The sequence below is a fragment of the Manis pentadactyla genome, chromosome 2 (genome assembly GCF_030020395.1).
Source record: "Manis pentadactyla isolate mManPen7 chromosome 2, mManPen7.hap1, whole genome shotgun sequence".
In the NCBI taxonomy this organism is placed as follows: Eukaryota; Metazoa; Chordata; class Mammalia; order Pholidota; family Manidae; genus Manis; species Manis pentadactyla.
The window spans coordinates 168,694,153-168,720,029 of NC_080020.1; the positions used below are offsets into that span (position 1 = coordinate 168,694,153).

Consider the following 25,877-nt stretch of genomic DNA (forward strand, 5'->3'; position numbering starts at 1 on the left):
TCATGGCTTTTCATGTTCCTAGGATAAGTTTAAACTTCTTACCATTGCTCATATGCCCTTCATAACTGGTATGCCATCAGCCAGATATGTCACTTACATTATCAGGCAGATATCTTCACTGTAATAGTATAGCCATTCTCAACATTTTCAGTCCACCATGTGCAACTTTTACTGGTCCTGTACACATGTAGTTCTTTTTCTCAAAAACATGCATTTTTCACTCTCCCTCTCCATTAGTCACTCCCTGGGTTAACTTCTAACTATGGTTTAACATCAAATTCACACATCCCTTATTCTGAAAAGCATCACCTGAAGCCCCTGCTCTGGGATGGCCACTTCCCCTATGTGTTTTCTTGTATCTACGCACAAAACACATTCTATTACAAATGAGGATATGTAGGCCACTTCAGAAGGGCTACTTGCTATCTGGTATAAAATGCTGCTTTCACAGTTGACTTCTGAGATTAATCCTTTGGGTAACATATACAAAACAATGTATCTCTCATAGATTTGTTTTCCCACCATTTAATCAAAACAGATGAAGCAGAGAAATCATCAAATATCCCTCCTAATGCACACCTACAACTACTATTTCCCTAATTCCCCTAAACTGGGCCAGAGAGAATACAGATTTGGTCTAAGAACCCTGGAAATCTCTAATCCCGCCAGACAGCCAATGGGAATCTCCGAAGTTTCCATAGATGGGGAATCCGATTCATCTACTAACCATTTGCAAAGGGCAATAACCTACTCTGCCCTTACCTCCCTTTACCTATGCCACACCACCAAAGCACCTGGGGGGCCTGTGACTGCTACCACCCTGGGACTGAAATCAGGTCATCAGTGTTACCACCACAGTCACATGTTGGGCCCTGATACAGATGATCCTTTCCTCAGCTCAGGAGCAAAGGAGCCCAGTGTTTCCTGGTCCTGGCCTTTTCATGCCTCCCCACGTCCCTCCTCAGCATGTAGGCATGCCCAGGGAACTGGCTTTCTCCACCACAGTGATTTTTCTTTTCAGAACTCTTGATGTCCAATCACAGTAAGAAATACATTTTCCTTTTTTCATCTCTACCCAGGGCACCCAAACAGGTATCTATAGAATCAAAAAATATCTCACAGGACCTACTTTTTCAGGTGTTCTTTTTTATTTTATTCTATGTTTTAAATTATCATCAGGCCTCAGAATAATGACTTCATTCCACTAATATGGACCTGCCCTCTTTGTTAGAAAAACATTGATACTTCTTAAAGACGTATAAGGTATCTTATTTACAACTATTAAGACTTATAATCTTCCAGTTCTCAATTACAATAATTATTATAGCACAATCCACTACTCATTCATCAAATATTACTTGAGCCTCTATTACATGATCAAAAAGGTCCTGTGTTGAGCAGTCTCTTTCTGTTTATCTCATCCATAATATCACTCCACCAACGGTTAAACTCTAACAGTGCTTAAAGTTCTTTCCTACCTTTTGTAGTTCTATTCAAAAGAATTGTTGATTGTATCCCTAAATATGTCACTTCACATTGCATACTCTTGCTAACCCTTCCAGACTTGGTTTTTACTTTTCTCTCTGAGTACCTTCCCTGACATATCCATCTAGAAAGAACTGGTGACTCAGTGCACTCTCTATGCACTGGGACATACTGGCATAAGAATAGTTATTATGCTCCACTGTAATTGCCTGCATCCCTAGCTCCTGAAGCAAGAACTAGGGCAATACAGCTGATCCCATGCCCAGGCTGGGCAAGAAATCCCTTCGCCCACCCACACAGTAATGCTCCACTCTTCCCCCCTAACTATATAGTTAATCATGTTTTATTTCTGTATCCCTTTCTAGAGTATAAGCTCTATAAATACAGAAATTGTGTTCCCAGCAATAATTTCCCAGGATGTAGTGCAAAAGTAAAAGCACAATAGGTTTTTAATCACTATTTTTTGAGAAGTTAATTAAATTAAATGCTTACCACCAAAACAATACTGCTGACTTAGCTTCTACACGTTAGTCTTGAACCAGCAGCATTTACTTGATTGAAACCCTCCTCCACACTACCTTCCCTAAAATATCTCCCAAACCGTGGTGTGTTTCCTGAGTTGTTCTTCTTTTCACAGTTTCCAAACCCTCCTCCTGGCTCTCATTTCATCAACATCCCTCACCTGGTACACATTCTTCAATTTTAATTACCTGCTTATTGTGGTGAATCACAATTGAAGTAATTTTAGAAGGTGAGATATTTGCTAACTATAGAGGAAAAAAGCCTAATGAAATTCAGATATCTTTCCTTGCTTATTATCCAAATTTACAGCTCTTTGCATAGCTCTCCTTAATGAATATAGCTATTTTCACATCCAGCTGAATCCCCAATCTCTTTCTTGTTTCTGTTTAAAACTGTCTATCCTCCCCCAGAAATCAGGGAATAAGCTTTTCTTTTTTTAAACTAGACTTGCCTACAGCTTTTCTCATATTTGCTTTAGGGGAAAAAAAAAACTTAAATATATTTTGGGAGTTCCCCTGAAATTAGTGGAGGGAAACTGAAGAAAACAGGGAGACAGCAGGTGAAGAGAATGAGAAAGAGAGAGAATATTTCCCATATGGTTCAAGAAATTCTTCAACAATGGATGAAAATTAGATTTTGGAGATACTACTAAGAATGTGCCTGAGAGGGTGGATTGTTCCAGTTGCTGCCAAAGTTCTAATAACCTTTCTTGAAAAATTTGAAACAAAGTAAAAACATGATGAAATTAATCTTCCAGCCCTTTAATGTAGTTTTCAACCTAAACTGGTTTTCTTTTTTTTCCATTTATTGCCAATCATAAACAATTCAACTTCTTGCATAAAAGCAATATTACTTATAGGATATTTACAGACATATGATTTTTTTGGCCCAATTGTCTACAATAGTGGAAATGAATTATTGAACACTATAAAGGTCTACATTCTAATTAATATTTTCCCCTCTTCCCATTTTGAAAATAAGAAGCACATATAAAAGGCAGAACTTCTTTATAAGACATTTTATATCCAGATTTATGCAAATTTCAGGCTTATGGTATTTCCAAATGATACATTATCAGCATTTATTTGTAATGGAGTGAACGAATGGACTGCGATAGGAAAGACTCTTACAAGAACCTGGAAGCACAGACGGCTAATTAGTCTGGCTCACGGTTTTCTTTCCTAAGTCATGGGTTAAAACTTTTTGTGGGCTACTTGCCTTTGTAGTTGTGTATGCTTGAGTCTGTTTTGATAATGCTGTCAAGCCTCCCAGGAATGAAACAGTCACAATTTCACAGGAAATGGATGAGCACAACTTTCTAACCGTCATCAGAAAAATGTCAAGTATACACACAAAGTTCAGAACATCCTCTTTGTATATAAAAGATAACATACCATTATTAGGTCTAAGGGCAACAAGAGGTTTTTCTTACAATGACAACAACAAAGTATTGATAGACATGAGCATCTACTGTCTACAATCATCCCTAAAAGGATTATTTATTTCAAAACAATAATAACCTATTAAGATGATTTTGCAACAGTACTTATTAAATTCTAGTGTAACTCCTAGCTCTTAGTTGGTCATTGGTGAGTTACAGAATTAGTAGGCAGATAATAGTTTTCTCACACTATTCAAGCAACTGTTTCTTAGTTTATATAGGAGTGGGACTGAGGTATCCTCTATAGTTCTAGTTATCAAAAAATCTCCATCATGGCCCTTCTCTCTCTTTCCCTTTCTCTCTCTTGACTGCTTGATAGGAAGAACTTCAAGGCCCTAGGTGTTGGCTGGGCCATGAGAAAATGTCAAGGTCTCTCAATCACCCTAATAAACAGTCACCCAAATAGAAATGTTTGTGTTAAACTCTGCCTGCACTGAAATATACTGAAATGAGGAGTGGGGGAGTGTTTATTAAGCATTTAACTTTCCCTAATATACTAATTGAAAAATGTTTTCTTATCATTGTTATTTTGATGATTTTTTTCTCTAGGAGGGATGTTAATGTTAATATGTTATTCAACAAACATCCATATTTTCATCACAGTTTAAATGATTATAAAATCAATTATCAAGAGTTTTTATACCCATTCTGTGTGGTGTTTTCATAGTCAAATGCATACAGTTTTGAAAGACTGAAAGTTCTGGGAAATAAAAATGGCAGGAATATGCAAAGATATTTTATAAACATAACAGGAAATTTAAGAAAATGAAAGAAATTCCAGCTACTGGATCACTAATCATTTCTTAAATACCGAGACAGCCGTTCTTTGAATTCATATTGGACATTGGTGAAGATTGGAGAGTATTAAGGAAGCCTTTGCCATATTAAGGCACCTTTTTTGTTTGTCTGAACTAAAGTCCATGCTTTATTCAAATTTCCTCAATTTCTATCTAACTTTTTTTTTTTTTTCAGTTCCAGGATCCCATCCAGGACAGCACACTACATTTAGCTGTCGTATTTCCTTAGATTCCTCTGGGCTGTGACACCTTCTCACTCATGCTTTTTGATGACCTTGACTGTTTTTAGTAGTATTAGTTGTGTATTTTGTAGAATGCCCCATATTTAAGATTTGTCTGATGCTTTCTCATGATTGAATAGGGATGAAGGAGTTTCTAGAAGACCACGGATATAAAGTACAACTTTCATTACATAAGTTATCAACATGATGTCACTACTGATGTTACACTAGCTTACCTAGCTGAGGTGGGGTTTGGAAAGTTACCCACCTTGGAGTTACTCTCCCCTCCCATATTGTAGTCTTCAGAAGGAACTCACTATGCACAGCTCATGTTTAAGGAGTAGAGTTACGCTAAAGAAATTATTGGAAATTCTTCCACATGGGAAATCTATTTGCCTCCATTTCTTTATTCAATCCTGTACTTTTATCCATATGGACTTATGGATATTTATTTTATATACTTCATGTTATAATCAAATACAGTTTTATTCTGTAGTTCAAACTGTCCCAGCTTGGGCCACAGAGACCTCTTTCAATTGTTTCCTATGTCCCTTTCACATATATTCCTATTGCTGTGTTTTTGTTTTATTATTTCCTTAGCATCTGGCATGACAAGATGCCCTAGACTTATGTTGTATATCTATGGCTCAAACCTAGAATCAACTATTTCTCCAAGAAGCCCTGCTTCCTTTATTGGAGAATGGTATTAGAAATTAAGTTCTGGGTGCTAGGTGTGTTATTGTTCCTAAGCCTTTAAAGTTAACAGAACACAGAAAAATATGTGGGGAGACTAACCTACTTATATTCACATATCTGTAAGTATTGCTATACGTAAACCAACTGTATCTACATTAAGTAAGCAAGAGCTATACTGACACATCCACCCTTGTTCATCCTCATCAAAACCTAACTCCAGCCTAATCAGGATAAAAAAAAATCTAGTGAATCAAATATTCCATGCTCCTCCCATGATGTGCAATGTGCCAAGCAGGCAATATGTTCTTGGTAAGCATTGCCAGCAGCTCTGTGCTTCGGTGGCCTCACCTGGTGTCCACGGCCAAGGCCTTCCAGGAGGGCCTGGGACGGAGACAAAGGCATTGACATTACCCGGGAGCAACTGAGCTCAGTGACCTTTGACAGGCCCTCCTTTCTTTCACTCTTCCCTGAAGGCCAACTCCTTTCCCTGCCCTTCCAGTCTCCTCCTTTACAAAGGTTCTGACATTATGCTCTCCAAACAAGGTTGGAGAGTGGAACATCACATTCTTCATGAAAATGGGATGAGCTATTCTTTTCTTAAACACATTCATCACCCCACAGGGAAACTTCAACAGTCACTCTCACCCACCAATGCAGAAAACCTAAGGCTGTCATTGAGTGTCGTCACAGTGACCGAGCTGTGTTCATTATTTTTAAAAAGGGTTATGCACACAGGGCTTGCAGTTGTACTTGTGGCAGAGCCCACAGACAAGTTATTTATGATCTACTGGCTCAGCTGACCTGCTTGCTACACCATGTCATGTGCACACAGCTTACTTTTGAACACTGTACTCAACTTTTAATAACCTGGATTTTGATACTGTCCAGTCTGTATCCCAACCTAATGCTCTCAACCTGCTCCTGTGTGAGTGACTTCCTCCATGACCAGTGCCCACGTTTGCCCATGGATACCAAAGCTATAAATTCTAACCTTCAGATTGCTTCAAATTGATTTTCCCACTGGATTCTTTTTTGAGGGTAAATGGCATCTCTCTCAGCCTGACCCTTTGCTACAGGAAAGGTCTTAACTCAGAGTTCTTGGCAACCAGGCTGTTTCTGTCCCATTTGATATTTACTAGGCATGTCTGTTTAGTCAGGAACCCTGATAAGGGGACTTTAGGCACTGAGATGAATAAGGCTTAGGTCCTAACATCTAAATAAGCTACATTCCACTGGAGGTGACAGGCACATAAGTACACAAGTATTGAGGGTGGGGTGTGGAAATTTTCACACATAAGGTGACAATTCCACTGCCTTGATAGGCATACAGGAATTTTCCACGTGAAAAGTTAGAAGGATAAGGATGTTGCAGACAGCAAAGAGCATGCACACCATCTTTAAGGACTGCAAGAGGTTCACAAAACAAGTGTACACAGTAAATAAAGGATAGGGCAGGTGGAGAGGTGGAAGGGGGTGGAATGAATGTACTTCATAGGCTGTGATTAGGATTTTGGAACTTGTCGATGGGTGATTGAAGCTACTGAGGATTATTAAGCCAACAGTCAGGTATTTTCTGTAAACACTGACTATAACCATTTTGCTGCTGTGGCTACAGCCTGACTTACTACACCAAAGCCAGCCTAGAACCCATCCCACTCAAAGTATTTTTCACTTACTAGGAAACGAGATCACATCGTATAGCATCTTACTCATGTTACTTATTGTGGACTGTTATCATTTGAATGGCAAAAAACGATTCAAAGTGTGAAAATAAAATGAGTCTGTAAAAAAGAGAATTTTATGTTCCTTTCTGTACAAGTAGACCTATCTGCAGTGGGAGAGAATGTGGAAGTCTGGCTTTAAATGCTGCATTGCTGTGCAAATTTTCTGGCTCTCACGTGAGCTGCATCTGCTTTGAAGTCAATGAGATTATGAGATGCAGAATCTGTCTGAGCCATTTAATACGAGTGGAGCATCAGCAGGGTTATTTTTCGTGACATGCCTATTGAAGTATCATGCTATATTCAAATACCTTCCTAATGACAACTATTCACCCACAATATCAAGGAGCTTCAAATAAGGTGTTTTAAAATCTTAAGACTCAAGTCTTGTGTCAAAACAACTCAAGGTGTAAAGCGAAAATCACCATTTGGAAAATAAAGAAGTAATAAAATTAGAAAATGGCAATAAATAATGTCAGCAGGGCCCGCCGTAGCCAAGGTTAAACAGTCTGTTCTTCAGGAATTATTAAAGTGGTGTGATCTGATGTCATGCTAGTATTGCTACTGGGCATGCAACCTTGGGCAGCTGGAGCTAATACCCAATTATCACGCTCGGTAGAGGATTGGGCACCAAAGCCTTTCTTTTTAAATTTTCATCACCAGGTAAAGAGAGAGATTATTGTCATTCTCTTGAAAGCTGATAGAGTATAGCAGTCAAGACTTTTTATTTGGTGCTCACATGCATGCAGGTATGTGCCTACATCCTCTCGCTCTGAGAGCAAACTGAGTTTCTGGACGCAAAGCCCATGACTGACACAACTGGAAACCTTCACAGTGTAACACAGGGATGGGGCCTTATATGCACTCTTGCTCCAATTTGCTTCACAGCTTAATTTGCTGAATGACAACTTTGGGCTCCATAAATAAGAGGGGAATATAAATAGATGGCCTGGGGACTTAGGGAAGGAAAACAAGAATGAATGAAGAGGGACCCACTGCTCCAGGAACATAACTTACAGAACTTACACTGAAAAACTGAAGAACATACACTCTCTTCAGGCTTAAGAGGCATACCTCAGGCATTTTTTTCTTCTTTTTTATCATCAGCAAACTAAACCTCCCACTGGCATAGGAATTAAATTCTAATACCTCAAAAGTAATCCAAACCATCAACCTAAGAACTGGTTCTGGACATTAGGCCGTAACTAATGTAGGGAGAATACTTGCAGGAAGAGAAAAGGGAAAGGAGACATGACAAAATTAAAAAGTAATAGTTTACAATACACTAGAAAACTCATATCTGGGTAAACTCAAAGAAAACTGGATCTTCTGAAAAAGATTTTAAAACAAGCACACAGCAGATGTACTTGGTTGCTGCCCAAGGGACACGCCTCCTCCCTCCCTGCCCCAGGCGTCAGGTGCCCAGGCTTGGCACACCCCGCAAGGCTTGAGGCTCACCAAACCACCTCCCATTTTTCAGTCGTTGGTCTAAGGGTGTTTGTGTGCATGTGTGTGTGGGTGCACGGCCCGTCTCTGATCAAAGGGGTATGAGGGTGTATTTACTGACACCTAATTGGAGAAATTTTCCTCTCAGATTGGAAAGAAGAAATCCTTTTTGACACCATGCTCCTTACTCACTGCTTTGAAACCAATTCTCATGTGAGAACAGGAAAGGAGTTGAGACGGGCATTTTTTGACCCCTAAGAAGAACCAACACTCCGAAGTGCCAAGAGAAGAAACAAAGAAACCGAGTACCTGATGGCCCCAGGAGCCCCCAAACAAACCCGACCTCCTGTCCTCTGCACCGCTCACCCAGGAACAAGCAAGCCTCACGACTTGAGCGCTACTGGCCAAGTTCTCTCTTATTTGTGTATACAAGGTATTTAAAGCCTCAGAAATAAAAAGGAAAGAAAATACTCATAAAGCAAAAACAATGACTTATGTAACAAAATGGTGACTATGAATCAGATATTGCTGTATACTAAATATAATTAAATAGAAATTTGAAAATGAAAAATGTAACCACTTACAGACACAGACTGGATAAATACCAAACCAAATAGAATGTGAATGAAAATCATCCAGGAAATAGCATAGAAAAATCAATCTATTAAAAATAAGAAAGAGAACTTAAAAGACAATTAATTAAGTAACTCCCATAAAGCCTAATAGGAATTCCAAAAACTGAGAGGGAAAGATTGGCAAGATAATGGCTGAGAAGTTTACTGACTTACTACAATATGTGAGAATAAAAGTATTTCCACTCCTAGACAGAGGATGTGGGAACTTCAGTATATCAAGGAAAAAAGAAAAATGTTCAATGCCATTGGAGAAGGGAGCAGAAAGAAATGACAGACTTCACAAGACAACAGAATAATATTACAAATTGCATAGGTGATATAACCATACATCTAGAATTCTATCAATCAGTTAAATTCTAATTCAAGATTTAGGATGAACATAGGACTTTCTGGAAATATAAAGACTCCTACTGATATGCTTATTAAGTGAGAAGACAAGTGAACCTAGGGGTAAGTTTGGGATGCAAGAAACTGAAATGTAGGTAGATATGAATAAGTGGGTAACAGATGTAGAGAAGAAGGACAACATTTTTGTTATTACTATTACTGTTTTACATTGCTTTAAGACATCTTTATGTTATGTGTTTTTGTTTTTAGTGAATACTATTTATTTTTAAAGTTTAACAGTAATGTATATTCATTGCAACAAAAACTAAACATTGAGCATAATGAACACTGCATTCAAAAACTCAAGAGTTAATAAAAAGTGATTGCCATTCTTTAAATGCCACATCCATGAACAATCACTGCTAACATTCTGTTAACACCATCTAGCTCCTTATACAATTATTAATGCACATTTTCAAATGAAGGAGGCATTCCAAAATAGTTCTATTATGCATATTGCTCTACTTGTTTTTTTTAATCTAACAATATATCAAAATATATTTACAAGTCCACAATACTGTTCTATTTTATTATTTTATTGAGTACATAGTTTAGAGCAGGGTCGCCCAATTTTTTCTGTAAAGAGCCAGACAGTAAATATTTTTGAATCTGTGAGACAGTCTCTATTGCAGCCTCCCAGCTGTGGGGGTGTAGCCTGAATGCCACAGTCAGTAAGTCCCTTTCCACTCAGCTCTCCTCACCTCTCTGCCCCATTTCTCTTCACAGCAGTGACATGGCAAAGCCAGGGTATATCTGGCACGTGGCTAAAAGGAAGATGAGTTAGGGATAGGTTTAGTTTGTGTGTCAGAGTATATAGTCACATAATTTAGAGGTGCCTGTGTTTATCACTAAGTTGCTGTTAGACATGTCCCTCCACCCTTCCTACATCTCACTGCCCCCACCCACCCGCCTCATGGTGCAGAAATGACAAATTATACTCCCACCCACTCGGCAAACTCAGCTGGAGCTCTGACTGGGAGATGCATGGCCAAAGACCCTACAGTGATGTGAACGTGCCTTACAGAAGCAGGTATGTTAGCGCCCAGAGTGTCTGCGTATAGTGTAGAAGTGTACATATGGGTACAGTAAAGGAGAAACAGTTTAAAACATATAAAGCCTGAACTGAGACAGGAAAATTCCTCCAAACATCAGATGTGTAAACGTATACATAGGGGATAGGTTTTCATGTTCACCTCCTCATAATAGTCCTTTCTTATCAAGAATATACTCTCTAACACAACATGTATAATTAAAAATGCACTATATCTTTATTACTTTTTTGATATAAATGAAATATTTAATAAAGCTCAGTTACTCCACTATAAATGAAATTTTGGAATTTTTCAGTAAAGCAAGAGAGCCATATGGACTCCCAACTTGTTTTTACAGAAAGGTAAACTTTATTTTAGTTATCATTAAGTGTATTTTTTGAAAACCTGAGAGAAAACTTAGGAGAAAATTTAGTAGGTATGAGATAAATATGGTAAACATAAACAATGAAAAGAAGTCAAAAGAGATTATTCTGACATTTGGGAATAAACTATACCAAACATTTTGTCAGATTACAACAAAAGCCAAACTTTACTGAGAAAAAATATTTTTCAAATCAAAGTAATTTATAGATGCTTTGATTATTTGATAATCCAGTTAAGAAGCAGAATGAATTATATGGACATGCTGGAAAACCATTAAATTGCTTGATGATTTTACACAAAATACTACTACCATACAAATCTATCAAAAAACACAAGATAGTCTTTCTCTTTAACATCAAACTGGCTAATGATTGTCATAAATCTAGAGTGTTTAGGATTAGTCACTGCTCAGGAAACCTTAAAATCCCTGAAATCTAACAGCTCATACTTGAAAGAAATTTAATAGAGGGTGGCCCAAATTTGAAAATGATTTCCTAAATGTACATAATATCATCAATAATGAGTTGGAAAACTAAAAGATATTTTTCTAAACTGGCAATAAGCAAACACACATACACACTTCAATCAAACATGCTAGAGGAAAGATTAAATTATCATTCTGTATTTTCTACAGAAAAAAAGCATGCAATTTTACATATGAAGAGGTAGAAAAGTATAATAGTGGTTAAGTTAGGTAGTTAATATTTAGTTTTCTCAATTTTGTGGCATTTGTGGTTATTCATTAGTCTTTTAAAATTAGTATTTTGTTGTCACCTTTTCTCATTCCAAATAAATATCTAAATTGGTACCTATTTTCATATTCCTAATTCTTATTCATTGTATTAACCAGGACATCAACGTGATTATTTTCCAGGCACCACAAAAGTTGGTTCTTTCCCTATACTCATAACCACTTACCTCCTAGGAAAAATGCTTCCAAGTGTTGAATATTTTTATATCTTTAGATCAAGGACTTTTGACAACATTTCAGAATAAATGAATATGTGTAATATAATCCAAAGTACTTTATACCAGTTCAGTTAATAAACATGAAAAAATATACATCTGAAATTCATTGTGATTTTATTTTTCACATCAGGTATACCAATATTGTGAGTATACAAAATTAATAATACAACATATGAAAGAGGAGCAGAAAAGACAGTACAGTGCTTTTAATGTTCAGCATTTTAATGTAATACACCCACCACCAGACTCATCACATTCTTTGGCCAGATCTCTGGAAGACTCCCTAGGTCTCCAAAACAACAATTTCCAGAGCAGAAAGCTTTCTAAATTGAATTTACTATCTCTCTCTATTGTGTTCATTCTATTTTCACAAAGTTTAGAGTAAATGGGATTCTCTAGTCTGAAGTCCCTCTGACAAATGCAAGAATACGAACAGGTAAGTGGGATTTAGTATACATCGAGCTCCCCACTCATCTATTTTACAATAGTGCACACTGGATACAGCTCAGTGTAATTTAAAAGACCATCTCAATTTGCTGAATACTAGAGGTATATAAATCAAGTTACTGATTAGCAGCAGTCTAGTACAGTGCTGAGGGTAGGCTGTGAATTCAGACTGCCTGCTCCTGTTTAAATCCAGATCCTGCACGTGGTAACTTGCTGACCTACAACAAATTATCTAATCTGACTGTATTTCATTTCCCAATAATATAATGAAGATAACAATAGTAATGCTGACATCATGAGACTACTGTAGAGATCAAATTTGATAATCCATGAATATGGCTTAAAAAAGAATATGATACACAGTAAACCCGCAAAAATTGTTAGCATTAACTACCATCAATCATAAGCCCTTTCTACTATCTGGTCTTTAATTGTTATCTAAAGTATTAAAAGTAAAAACCAACCAAAGTATTCATTACATTAAATACAGAAAAGCACACACAGGAAATTTGTTCTGAAAATAGTAGATCTGATTCAGCTACTGCTATTTTATTATTATTATTATTATTATTTTACATAAGAATTACAGGATCTTGAATGTGGACAGACCTCTCTCCAAAACTTGTAGCTGTCTGTTTCTATAAAAAGTACAAAGGACTGTGACACACCAAGTATGTCCACAGCTTTGGGAATGGTATAACTGAAAATAGCATAGTAATAACTAATCCCAGAGAGATCTATGAGGTTGATTTGCCTTCCCTATGTTGCATCTTGACTACAATATTTTAATTTTTGCAAGGAGAGATGACTCAGCATGTGTTAAACATTTTTTGTTCTGAACACTAAACAGTGTTAATATAACGGTGGAAGGTTTGTTTCATCTTAGCAAAATCAGGTGGCTAACTTGAGCCTTACCAATATTGCTTTCAGAAATCATTTGTGAAGTAATCTATAGAAGTCAATTCCCAAGCAAAAAGAATATTGTGTTGTGATTGCTGAAAGATGTAAAATAATGCAAAAATAATTTGAATTACTAACAAATGTCAGTGAAATTTATTAATTTCCACACAAGAAGGTTTTGTAATGTGGATATTTTTAATTATTTTGTTATGATTACAAATATATGAAAATACTACAAAAATCATATAAATAGAAATCTGCCATTCTCACAAATCTTTAACAAGAATAGGAAGATTAACTTCTCTGACCCAGGGATTTTAATTTTCATTTTTATGAATCCTGGTCCATGATTTCTGCAATTTAAATGCTTCACAGCAAATGTAACAAAAGAGAACCTATATCACAATTTCCTATGGTTCACAGTTAAAATGGGTCACCATTATCAGGATTATTTAACATAAATTAACAATTAATTTATTCTTTAAGTTGCTGGGTGATTTTCCTAATAATTTTAGGCCTAAATTATTTTTAAAAGTTATGCCCTATAAATGCTTTCTTTCTTCCATGTTCTCATCTCCACTAAAGTCGAGCAACGAAACTTGTTCAACAGTAATGTGATTTTTTTTCCTACAAAAAAATTGTAAGTTAACATTCAATGTGCAATTCTCATTCATGCAAAAGAAACATTTTTAAAGAGTTTACTATATGGTATCCTAATAGTGAATCATTGGTGCTACAAAATGTAGGTTACCTCTGTATTAATAAAGCAAGATTTATAAAGCAGGTGCTCATGTTGGTTTGTTATTAAAATAGTCTACCTAACATTCTTACCCCTGCAAAAGCAAAGTCAGGGGTTCTGATTTAGAAACTGCTATTCAGAAGTATTTGAGGTCAGCATTTACTAAAATTCAAACAGCTTTCCCTTAGTTGCCACTAAGCAAATATGAAATGTGTACTACTTTGTATATATATCTTGATCTGATTTGGATTATTCAAAAAATTATACTGGAGCAAAACAACCATTTTGGATGGCATCTGATATATAGGATATTGCACACAGGATCCATTTGTTCTAACAGCACTGTCTCCTCACACATAAACATGTTTTTTTTTTGAAATAAACATTTGCTAAGATCACATCAGCACAGTGGAAGATGTGCTGACTATAAAACATGCCTGAATAACATTTAGAGCACTGTGGCCAAACGCTCTGCAGATTCTTCAAGTTTCAAGCAGCCTAGTTAAACTTTGGTGCCTACAAGAGAGGCCTTCTAGATGAGAGAGGCAACAGAGATGTGAAAGCTAAAAACAGCCTTCCAAGGTTAATATATTGATTTTTAATCTACTCACTCAAATTATCATGATAAAAATCTAGATTAACCTAGTTTAAAGGTGTAATAGATGTTTTTATCACTGACTTGTACAATCCATGCGTAAGTGAAAAATACATTCTTCAGAATATCAGGGTTTATGCATCTCCTATAATAAATTGACTGATTTTTTAAAGACCAACTGTACAAATGCTTATGTAAATAAATACACATTGAGATTCTCTCTTCAAACTCCCTCTTCAGAAATTCCTCTTGCAACCACATAAGGCTCTTACACCAAAGCCCATTATAGACATTCTTCCTGTTCACAGAAGCCTGTCCTGACCCCTGAACTTTAGGCAACCTCCCCATAGATGTTTCATGACATGCATACTTCACTTTATAGCACTTTTCACAAATGTAACCAAGTTTGTCTGCTTAATTATGTACTTAATGTCTTCCGCCTCTCAAATGCCCTTGTCTACCTTCTTTACTTGTATAAATGCTTTGAGCAAAGGACCTTCATCACATAGGTACTCACATAAATTGCTGAATGACTGCTAAATGTGAACCAAGTCAAGAACATAGAATGTATGGAGATTAATATAATTGAAGCCTATCTTTATTCCTATCCTCAAAACAGTAATAGCGTGCCAAAAAACTATTTAAATATAGTTTTAAAAAATAAATATTACAAAAAAACTGAAGTGTCAACCTATCTCTTCACCCTGTTGTTAAAGAGTATAACCACTTTCTTCAGTGGTAGGCTGTCAATCCCAATAAGATAAGTCAATGACATCCAAAATATATAAAGAGCTCACACACCTCAACAAACAAAAATCAAATAATCCAATTAAAAAATGGGCAGAGGAACTGAACAGACAGTTCTCCAAAAAAGAAATACAGATGGCCAACAGACACATGAAAAGATGCTCCACATCACTAATTATCAGAGAAATGCAAATTAAAACTACAATGAGGTATCACCTCACACCAGTAAGGATGGCTGCCATCCAAAAGACAACAACAAAAGTTGGCGAGGCTGTGGAGGAAGGGGAACCCTCCTACACTGCTGGTGGGAATATAACCTAGTTCAACCATTGTGGAAAGCAGTATGGAGGTTCATCAAAATGCTCAAAACAGACTTACCATTTGACCCAGGAATTCCACTCCTAGAAATTTACCCTAAGAATGCAGCAATCAAGTTAGAGAAAGACCAATGCACCCCTATGTTTATCGCAGCACTATTTACAATAGCCAAGAATTGGAAACAACCTAAATGTCCATCGGTAGATGAATGGATAAAGAAGATGTGGTACATACACACAATGGAATACTACTCAGCCATAAGAAGAGGGCAAATCCTACCATTTGCAGCAACATGGATGGAGCTGGAGGGTATTATGCTCAGTGAAATAAGCCAAGCGGAGAAAGAGAAATACCAAATGATTTCACTCATCTGTGGAGTATAAGAACAAAGGAAAAACTGAAGGAACAAAACAGCAACAGAATCACAGAACCCAAGAATGGACTAACAGGTACCAAAGGGAAAGGGACTGGGGAGAATGAGTGGGTAGGGAGGGATAAGGGGGTGGTAAGAAGAAGGGGGTGTTAAGATTAGTATGCATAATGGGGGGGCGGGAGAAAGGGGAGGGCTGTACAGCACAGAGAAGACAAGTGGTGATTCTATAGCATTTTGCTATGCTGATGGACAGTGACTGTAAAGTGGTTTATAGGGGGGACCTGGTATAGGGGAGAGCCTAGTAAACATAATATTCGTCATGTAAGTGTAGATTAATGATAACAAAAAAGAAAAAGAAAGAAAGAAAGAAAGGAAAGGGGGATTACTCCCTGATAGGATAAAACTAACTGTAAATCAACGATTAATGCATGCTTTAAATATCCTTAATTTTGGTCACTTAAAGGGTGTCAGATGATCGGCTATGGAGGTACGTTTTTCTGATAATATTCCTTTCTCTTAAAAAAAAAAAAAAAAGCAGTTCCAGTGTGGTGACCTCCAAAGAGTTCTACACAATGGTATAAAGGGCATATCAAAGTATGGGCAAAGGGTCTGTTTGTGTTTATACAGAGGATCAAAGCCTAATTTGGCTACCCAGAAAATGAACTAAGATACGATATGAAGAAGAACTTCCATCATCAGCACTCTGGAAGAGTCATACCAGAAGATGATCATCAAAAAACCTCAACAAAGATCCAGGCAATGCTGCAGTTGTAGCTGCATTCATCCCACCGGTTCCTGGACTTGCCATGGGAATGAAGAAGGAGATATCTAAACTGGCCTGTGCATACAGTAAAACAACAAATTTGACTGGATCTATACTGTTGGAGCTAAACCAAGAATTAGGAGAAGTGCAAATTGTAGCGCTCCAAAATCTTACAACTACAGACTATCTACTGTTAAAAGAACATATGGGATGTGAACAGTTACCAGGAATGGGCTGTTTTAATTTGTCTGATTTCTCTCAGATTGTTCAAGTACAGTTGGACAATATGCATCATATCATAGACAAATTTTCACAAATGCCTAGGGTGCCTAACTGGTTTTTTTGGCCTCACTGGAGATGGCTGGTAATTATAGATCTGCTTTGGTTATGTAACTATATTCCTATTATGTTAATGTGTGTGTGCAATTTAATTAGTAGTTTAAAACCTATACATGCTTAAATTACTCTACAAGAAGATATGTCAAAGAAATAATCAATCTTTCCATGTTTTCTTCTGTCTGCTACCTCTATAGCTTTTCTTCTTCCTTCCTAATTACAACCCTTAAATAGAATTCGTGCCTCATATCGAATTTACTGAGTATCATAATTCCTCCAAGTGCTAAAGATACCTCAAGACAAATGCTGGGCATAGAAGCCACAGGGCGTAAATATGCAAAGAAGTAAAAAGCTAACCTTTTCAAACAACATGGCTTCTCTCTCACTTACCAACTTTACATCTCCCTGTATGGCCCCGGAAGATGACTGGATAGCCAGAGACAGGTAAGATTCCTCAAGGGAGGAACAACCTAAGACAGGCACAGTCGCAAGGGGGCCATCAGGTGAGAAATTGGGGATCAACAGAGGTGAGGCTTAGAACCTCTCCCCCCCTGTTTTGAGAGAAATCTTCTGCATACGTGGATGTTTTATTGCCCTTGTCTAGCTTGGATTAATACATAGTCTACAGGCACACACCTGATCATCTACATTTGCTCTCTTACAACACTAAGTTTTCTACCTTTATCTTACATCTACCTACCACTTCAGCATTTTATTAAAAATAATAATAATAATAATAATAATAAAGGGAGAAATGTGGGATCCACATATAAATTAAGTATAAAAATCAAACGAATATTCATATTTGACCTGATGGTTTATAGTTCATAATGCGTGATCAAAACTGAAAGTTTCTGTGATGACTGCCCTTGCACTGTTCACCATGTAAGAACTTATTCACTATGTAAGAATTTGTTCACCATGTAAGAACTTGTTCATTATACTTTAGAAGATTGGAGACTGTTGAGAATTAGGCTTGGGGTTGATTAATGATTGTTGATTGTGCATTGAGTCCCCTATACAGAATTTTATTGTTGTTAACAACCATTTGATCAATAAATATGAGATATGTTCTCTCAAAAAAAAAAAAAAAACGAAGAGCATGCAAACATTTTGAATACCAAAAAAAAGATAAGTCAATGATCTCCAAAACTTAATAGACACTTACGTATTCATTAGGCATGCATACCAGTTTTGCTTAATTGAAACTTTTACATAAGTGACATACTACGTATATCCACTTGCAGTTATTATTATATTTTTAACATTTACCTATAGTAGATACATATAAACTGAGTTCACTGTTTTCTTTGAAGGTTCTTCAGAATCATATTGTATTCACTGTTTTTCATGTTATTTCCAACAGCTCTATTCAAGTATAAATGCACATACTTAAAGTATACAGTTTGTTAGTGGTGGCATATATGTAATCATAACAAGAAGATAATAAACATACCCATCACCTCCCAAACTTTCTTCTGCTCCTTTATAATTCCCGCCCTCTCCCACTTCCATCCCTTCTACCTAGACAGTCACTGTTGCAATTTCTGTCAGTTACATCACATTTTCTAGTTTACATAAATAGAAGCATACAGAATACATGTGTTCTGTCTGCTTTCACTCTACATAATGATCTTAATTTGTGCATGTTGTTTCTATTAGTGCTTCATTCATTATAATTGCTGAGTCGTATTTCCTTACATGCATATACCACCATTTGGTTATCCATTCATCTACTGATGAACATTAAAGTGATTTAAAATTTGGCTAGTATTCAGAAAGCTGCTTTATACATTCACTTGCAAGTACTTGTGTAGAAAAATAGGAGGTATATGTTTAACTTTTTAAGAAACTGGCAAACTGTTTTTCAAAGTGTTTTTATTTTTTACCATTTTATCTTCCTAGTGTATGAGAGTTCCAGTTGCCCAACATCCTTGCAAAAGCCTGGTATATTCAGTCTTTTAAAATTTAGCTACTTGAATAGCATATATCACATTGTGATTCTAATTTACATATCCCTAATGACAAATAATGTTGAAATTATTTTCACATCCTTATTTGCTATTCTTACTCTTCTTTGGCAAGATCTGTTTAAATCTCTTCATATTCTGAAATGGTTTATTTCATTTATTATATATTATTATTCAGGGTCCCTTATATAGTCTGGATACATGTTCATTATCAGATCTATACTTTGCAAAGACTTCCTTCTAGTCTATGGTTGACAACCATAACAATGCCTTTCAAAAAAAAATGCTTGCTTTTGATGAAATCCAATTTACTGATTTGTTTCATACACAGTGCTTTCTGTGTTGTATCTACATCCACAAAGATTTTCTCCTATGTTTCCTTCTAGAGGATTTAGGGTTTTAGGTTTCATACTCACACTATATTCCATTTTGAGTTAATTCTGTTATATGGTGTGAGTAATAGATTGAAGATCGTATTGTGGTGTACGGATATCCAAATGTACTAGCACATTTGTTGAAAAGACTATGCACAAAGATCTTCCTTTGCACCTTTTTCAAAAATCAGATAACCATATAGGTATTGGTCTATTTCTAGACTTTCAACTGTCTTACTCTGATCTATTTGTCTGCCTTAATGCCAAAACTACATTGCTATCATTACTATACCTTCTAAAGATTTGATGTCACATACTGTTACTCCTCTAACATCATTCTGTCCTTTCAATGTTGTTTTGACTTTTCTAGATCCTTGCAATTTCCATGTGCATTTTAGAATAAGCTTGTCAATTTCTACACATACACATCCTGCTGGAATTTTGAGAATTGTATAGAATCAGTTTGAGGTGGGGTAACAGATTTAGCAAATAAAAGCACGGAAGGGGACCAAAATGTTTAACTTTTATATGAAATTTAAATTTCAGGAGGCGTCCTATATTTTATATCTGGCAACTTAAGTTTGAGGAGAATTAAGATCTGAATAATGTTGAGTATTTGGATCCATGAACAGAGTTTTTCTTATTTATTTAGATCTTTGATTTGTCTCACTAATGTTTTATAGTTCTTATTATAAGGTCATACACTTTCATTGTCAGATTTATCTGAGTAAGTCATATGTTTTGATGCTTTTATAAATGATGTTACTTTATAAATATTTATTTCCAATTTTTCATTGCTTGTAAAAAAATGTGTACCCTATAACCTTGCTCAACTCACTTATTATGTTAATATATTTGTACATCCTACTACATTTTCTTAATTGGTAATCACATTTATCCAAATTAATTTCCATTTCAATATCTTTATTTTTCTCCTTAATTTGTGATGGAATGCTAGACACTGTGAATTCTACCTTGTTGGGCACTGGTTGTTTTTGTATTTCTATACACATTCTTGAGTTTTGTTCTGGGCCACTTCATTTGAACCAGATTCAGCTTTTTCGTTCTTGCTTTTAAGATTTATTAGGCAGGACTGTACTGCTGATCAATTGTTTAAATTAGTCCCCATTCTGAGGCTAAGTTCCTCTTGAGACCTACAACCAATATCTCATAACTTATGAGATTTTCAGTCTGGTTGGTGTAAACAAATGTTATTCCTGAAACTCTGTGAGTATTGCACCCACTTCTTTCTAATCTTTTTGAGTGGTTCTTTCCCCAGCTTCAGGTTTTTCCTCAAAAAGGTGTAGAAATGAAGACAACACAGTATTGGCATCAAGATAGACAAACAGGTTAGAGTAAGACAACAGACAGTCAAGAAATAGACCAATACCTTCAATACCATTCCTCACATATATGCACTAGTTAGTACTCAGCTGATTAAAAGGGGCAGACTCTCCGAAGGTCGCCAGAGATCACTCTCTGTGCGGCTCTCTCCTCTCCAGTATCGTCCTGCAAACTCTAGGCACCTCTGCCGTTCTATAATCTCAGCTTGGTTTCCTCTGGAATACTCCAGAGTCTTAGTGGGTTCCCCTTATTCTACTGTGCCCTGAAAGCTCTATCAATATAATTAGATGGGCGATATTACGGCTCATCTATTTATTGCCCATCTTTCAAGGACCACTGTACAGTGATACCTAATGGCCACTGCCTTGAAAACCATTGTTTCCTACATTTTCAAGCAAGAGCTAATTCTGGTCTCTGTCACTCCATCGTGATCAGAAGTGGTAATCCCCATTGAACAACCTTCCCATCCCCCCCAAATGATAACATGGTTTATTTTCACTATCACAAATGCTGCTGCAATCAATATGCCTATATTTGTCTCTCTGGCTCCTGTCTCAAGGCAATACAAGTAGGAATTGAATTCTAGGGTTCAAGGTTCATACATTTTCATGCTACTGAAAAACTGTTCCCTAGGTCAGCATTACCAATCTATATTGCTACCAATGATTTAAGGAAACTGGTGTCCCCCCACATCTTCACCAACATTCAGAGTTTTCCACCTTATTAGTTTATACAAACGTACAGGTTACATTGCCCTGATTATCAGTTGAGTATATATTTGGGTTTCTTCCTCTGAAAGATGCCTGTTCAAAACTTCAGCCCATTTTATCACATCGCTTGCATGATTATTTGGGAATTCTTCATGTAAGACAAGTGATAATCCATTGTGAGCTGTTTGTCAAATACCTTCTCCAGTTGCTGGGACTTTCCATTTCACTTAACAGATTCCAGTTTCATCGTTCATATTTTTAAATTAGGAAAGGGCTAAATACATCACTATCCCCTTTGTAGCCTTGCGTTTGTGTGTCTCATGTAGGAAATTCTTCCCTAATTCAGGATATTGAAGGTTATCGTCTAAATTTCTCTAAAATGTTTACTTGTAAGATTAGGTCTCTGATCCATCTATAGTTAACTTTTGACATAAGGTGGGAACTAATTTTATCTTCTCTCCATATGGATGGGCAAAGTCCCAGCAACATTTACTGAGGCATCATCTTTCTATTGCTATGTAATGTCACTCATTTAGATGCAGGTCCCTAACTTGGCTCTCTCATTCAGCTGGTCTTTTTGACTATCCCTGCACTAGTATCCCACTGTCTTAACTGCCATAGCTTCACAATGAACTTCTATTAGTGAAAAAGCAAATCTGGACTACTCTTGGGAATTTTCACTTCTATGTGAATTTCTGATTCACCTTACCACATTCTATGAATAATTTGAATTTTTATTGAAACAACATTGAATTTATGGATTAATCCTTGCAGAAATGGCATCTTTACTATATTGATTTCTTCCATTTGCAAACATTGTATAAATTCCTTGTTTCTTTTTCTCTTTTTATATCTTTCAATAAAGCTTAACAATTTTTTATGAAGGTCTTATAAAACCTTTGCCCGATTTATTTATGGGTTTAGAATCTTCAATCATTTGTTTCAGATATAGAAGAGTGCTGTTCCTTTGTATGTGTCAGTCTAATATCCAGCAACCTTACATTTGTCTCTAATTAGAGAAAATAATGTTCAAATATCATGTCTGCATTTTTTTAAATTAAGAACTGTTATCATCCAATAATGAACAATTTTGATTCTTTGCTTCTAACTCATCTAACCTTTGATCCTTCATGTCTCAGTACCATAGCCAGAATCTTGAGAAAAGTAATAAGTAAAATGAATGATAGTGGGCATCACTTTTTCCCAATTTCAAAGAAAAGTGTTCTTGCCTTTATAGTTGTGTTACTTGCTACTGATGTTTAGTGGAATCCCTTTATTATATAACTAGTGTTTTGTTTTTAATCATGAATGGGTGCTGAATTTTATCAAGTGCTTTTTATAGACAGGATGACCATATATTGTCATTTCAAACAACACTTTATTGTGATGAATTATGTAAACACCATTTCTAATACCAAACTAACCTTGTACTCCTGAGACAAACCCTGCATGGTCATTGTATCTTTCAATTTTCTCTCCCTGTGACTATGTTCACCTGTCTATTCAGTACATTTTTAATTAGAATCATATTGTGCACAGTATTTATTCCTTGAAAGCTTCCATGCCATGCAAAACTCTTTGGTGTCACAGTGCCACATAGCTGAAATATTTTTATTTTATCAGTACTGTGTTTGTCAATACCTACTACCAAACATTTTTGATGTAAATAATGCAATAATTATCATATAGTGAGTATTTATACTAGTCAATGTCAATGTTTCACCCAGATACTCTTGCAGTGCTTTCCCCAATTGTGTGGCCTTACAGAGCTTTTGCTCCTAACAGCTACCACCTGCAACTCCTCTTTGGCAGATACTTTCCAGGTGATGGAACTTCAGTGCCTGCACACAGCCCACCCCTTAACCAATGCCTGATAAATGCAGAGCATGAAAGCCCAGCTCCCCAACCTCACATCAGAACAACCCTGAAGGGTAGTCATATTCCAGAGTCCCAGGCACCCTCTTGCATGACTTGGCCTGTGGTCATGCCCCCTCAACTGTCCTACTTCTTCTATTCTCCCATCAGTCACCAAGGAACAATTCCCTAATAAATCACATGCACACGACATCCTAATCTCAGGGTCTGCCTCTGGCAACCCAGTACCTCTTTGGAAAAGTATATTTGAAGGTATTTGACAAATTTCCTTCCATAAAAGTTGGTAAATTCCTATTTCTATCAGCAATATGATTTATTCTATTTCTTTATCTTTATGAGCATGGGAGATATGTGTGCATGTATATATGCATACAAATATTTTTGTCTTTCCCCAAAAATGGGTATTTTATTGTTATTTATACCTCATTACTTGATCACTAGTAAGACTGAACATAATGTGTACATTTCTACTTCCACAGATAGAGAAACTTTCACCTATTGCCAGATTCTACTCCAAACAACTAGTCACACACATACTGTTAATAACCAAGTGGTGAAGGACTCACAGCCTTTTGGTGTTATTTAAGTCAGTGCACAAGTCTTACTATCATTTCTTCTCCATAATTAGCTCTTATGCAGCATTGTAAAAGTAACACAAAATTAGGCTAATCTGTCTTCTACACAATGACTCTTCAGATGTATGCAGAAACTTACAACCCTTTCCTCAATCTCCCTTCCACTCTTTCCAGTTTTCCTTTTTCAGGCCAAAACAGTCCTAAATTCTTCAACTGTTCCTCACAAGACATGGTTAGGAATTACATTAAAAAACATCATTTTCATGACACTCTGAGGAAAAAACATAGGCAAAAATCTCATGGACATATACATGAGTGACTTCTTCATAAACGTATCTCCCCGGGCAAGGAAAACAAAAGCAAAAATGAACAAGTGGGACTATATCAAGCTAAAAACCTCTGTACGGCAAAGGACACCATCAATAGAACAAAAAGGTACCCTACAGTATGGGAGAATATATTCATAAATGACAGATCCGATAAAGGGTTGACATACAAAATATATAAAGAACTCACACACCTCAACAAACAAAAAGCAAATAATCCAATTAAACAATGGGCAGATGAGCTGAATAGACAGTTCTCTAAAGAAGAAATTCAGATGGCCAACAGGCACATGAAAAGATGCTCCACATCGCTTGTCATCAGAGAAATGCAAATTAAAACCACAATGAGATATCACCTCACACCAGTAAGGATTGCCATCATCGAAAAGACAAACACAACAAATGTTGGTGAGGTTGTGGAGAAAGGGGAACCCTCCTACACTGCTGGTGGGAATGTAAATTAGTTCAACCATTGTGGAAAGCAGTATGGAGGTTCCTCAGAAAGCTCAAAATAGAAATACCATTTGACCCAGGAATTCCACTTCTAGGAATTTACCCTAAGAATGCAGCACTCCAGTTTGAAAAAGACAGATGCACCCCTATGTTTATCACTACACTATTTACAATAGCCAAGATATGGAAGCAACCTAAATGTCCATCAATAGATGAATGGATAAAGAAGATGTGGTACATATACACAATGGAATATTACTCAGCCATAAGAAAAAAACAGATCCTACCATTTGCAACAACATGGATGGAGCTAGAGGGTATTATGCTCAGTGAAATAAGCCAGGTGGAGAAAGACAAGTACCAAATGATTTCACTCATATGTGGAGTATAAGAACAAAGCAAAACTGAAGGAACAAAACAGCAGCAGAATCACAGAACCCAAGAATGGACTAATAGTTACCAAAGGGAAAGGGACTGGGGAGGATGGGTGGGAAGGGAGGGACAAGGGCAGGGAAAAAGAAAGGGGGCATTATGATTAGCATGTATAGTGTAGGGGGGCACGGGGAGGGCTGTGCAACACAGAGAAGACAAGTAGTGATTTTACAGCATCTTACTACGCTGATGGACAGTGACTGTGAAGGGGTATGTGGGGGGGACTTGGTGAAGGGGGGAGCCTAGTAAACATAATGTTCTTCATGTAATTGTAGAGTAATGATACCAAAATAAAATAAATAAATAAATAAATAAATAAAAACATTGTTTTAAGATCTGGTCATTCAGGTTCTAAAAAGAATGCTCTTTCAAGAGGCCAGAGTAAAAATTACAAAGGGGACTTTCCTTTAGTGTCAAGAAAAACCACTGCCTAAATAAATGTTGATATTTTCTTTGAAAATAGCTTACTTAAAAATTCTCAGATTTTTGTAAATTGATTTTCTGTGTCTTCTAAATCCAGATAAAATTTACATTCCCACTACTTCTGACAATATATTCTTCCAATTTTACTTAATAATTCTGGAGAAGGACATTCAGTTCAAATATATAATTCCATTTAGCAATGACATCCAACACAGCCCAAGTGCAAATAAAGACATATGAAATATCCTAAGATTAATAGGTCCCAGAAGATCTTTGGTTAATCAAAAACAGAATGAACTTTAATTCTGTGCATTATTCATTCATGAAAATATTATCCAGGAGCAAATGTATTTTGTCAATGGTATAATATACATAAGTGCAGAGTAAATATTATTCTTTTTCTGTATATATCCTAATATTTACAGTTTTTTGCTCTTGGCTG

The 25,877-nt window shown here is 36.4% G+C and overlaps 1 protein-coding gene across 5 annotated transcripts in view; it reads right to left on the bottom strand.

Moving 5' to 3' along the window:
- Positions 1 to 25,877, bottom strand: part of CTNNA2 (catenin alpha 2) — a 1,127,693-nt gene that overhangs the window by 1,006,636 nt on the left and 95,180 nt on the right. The window lies entirely within an intron of this gene.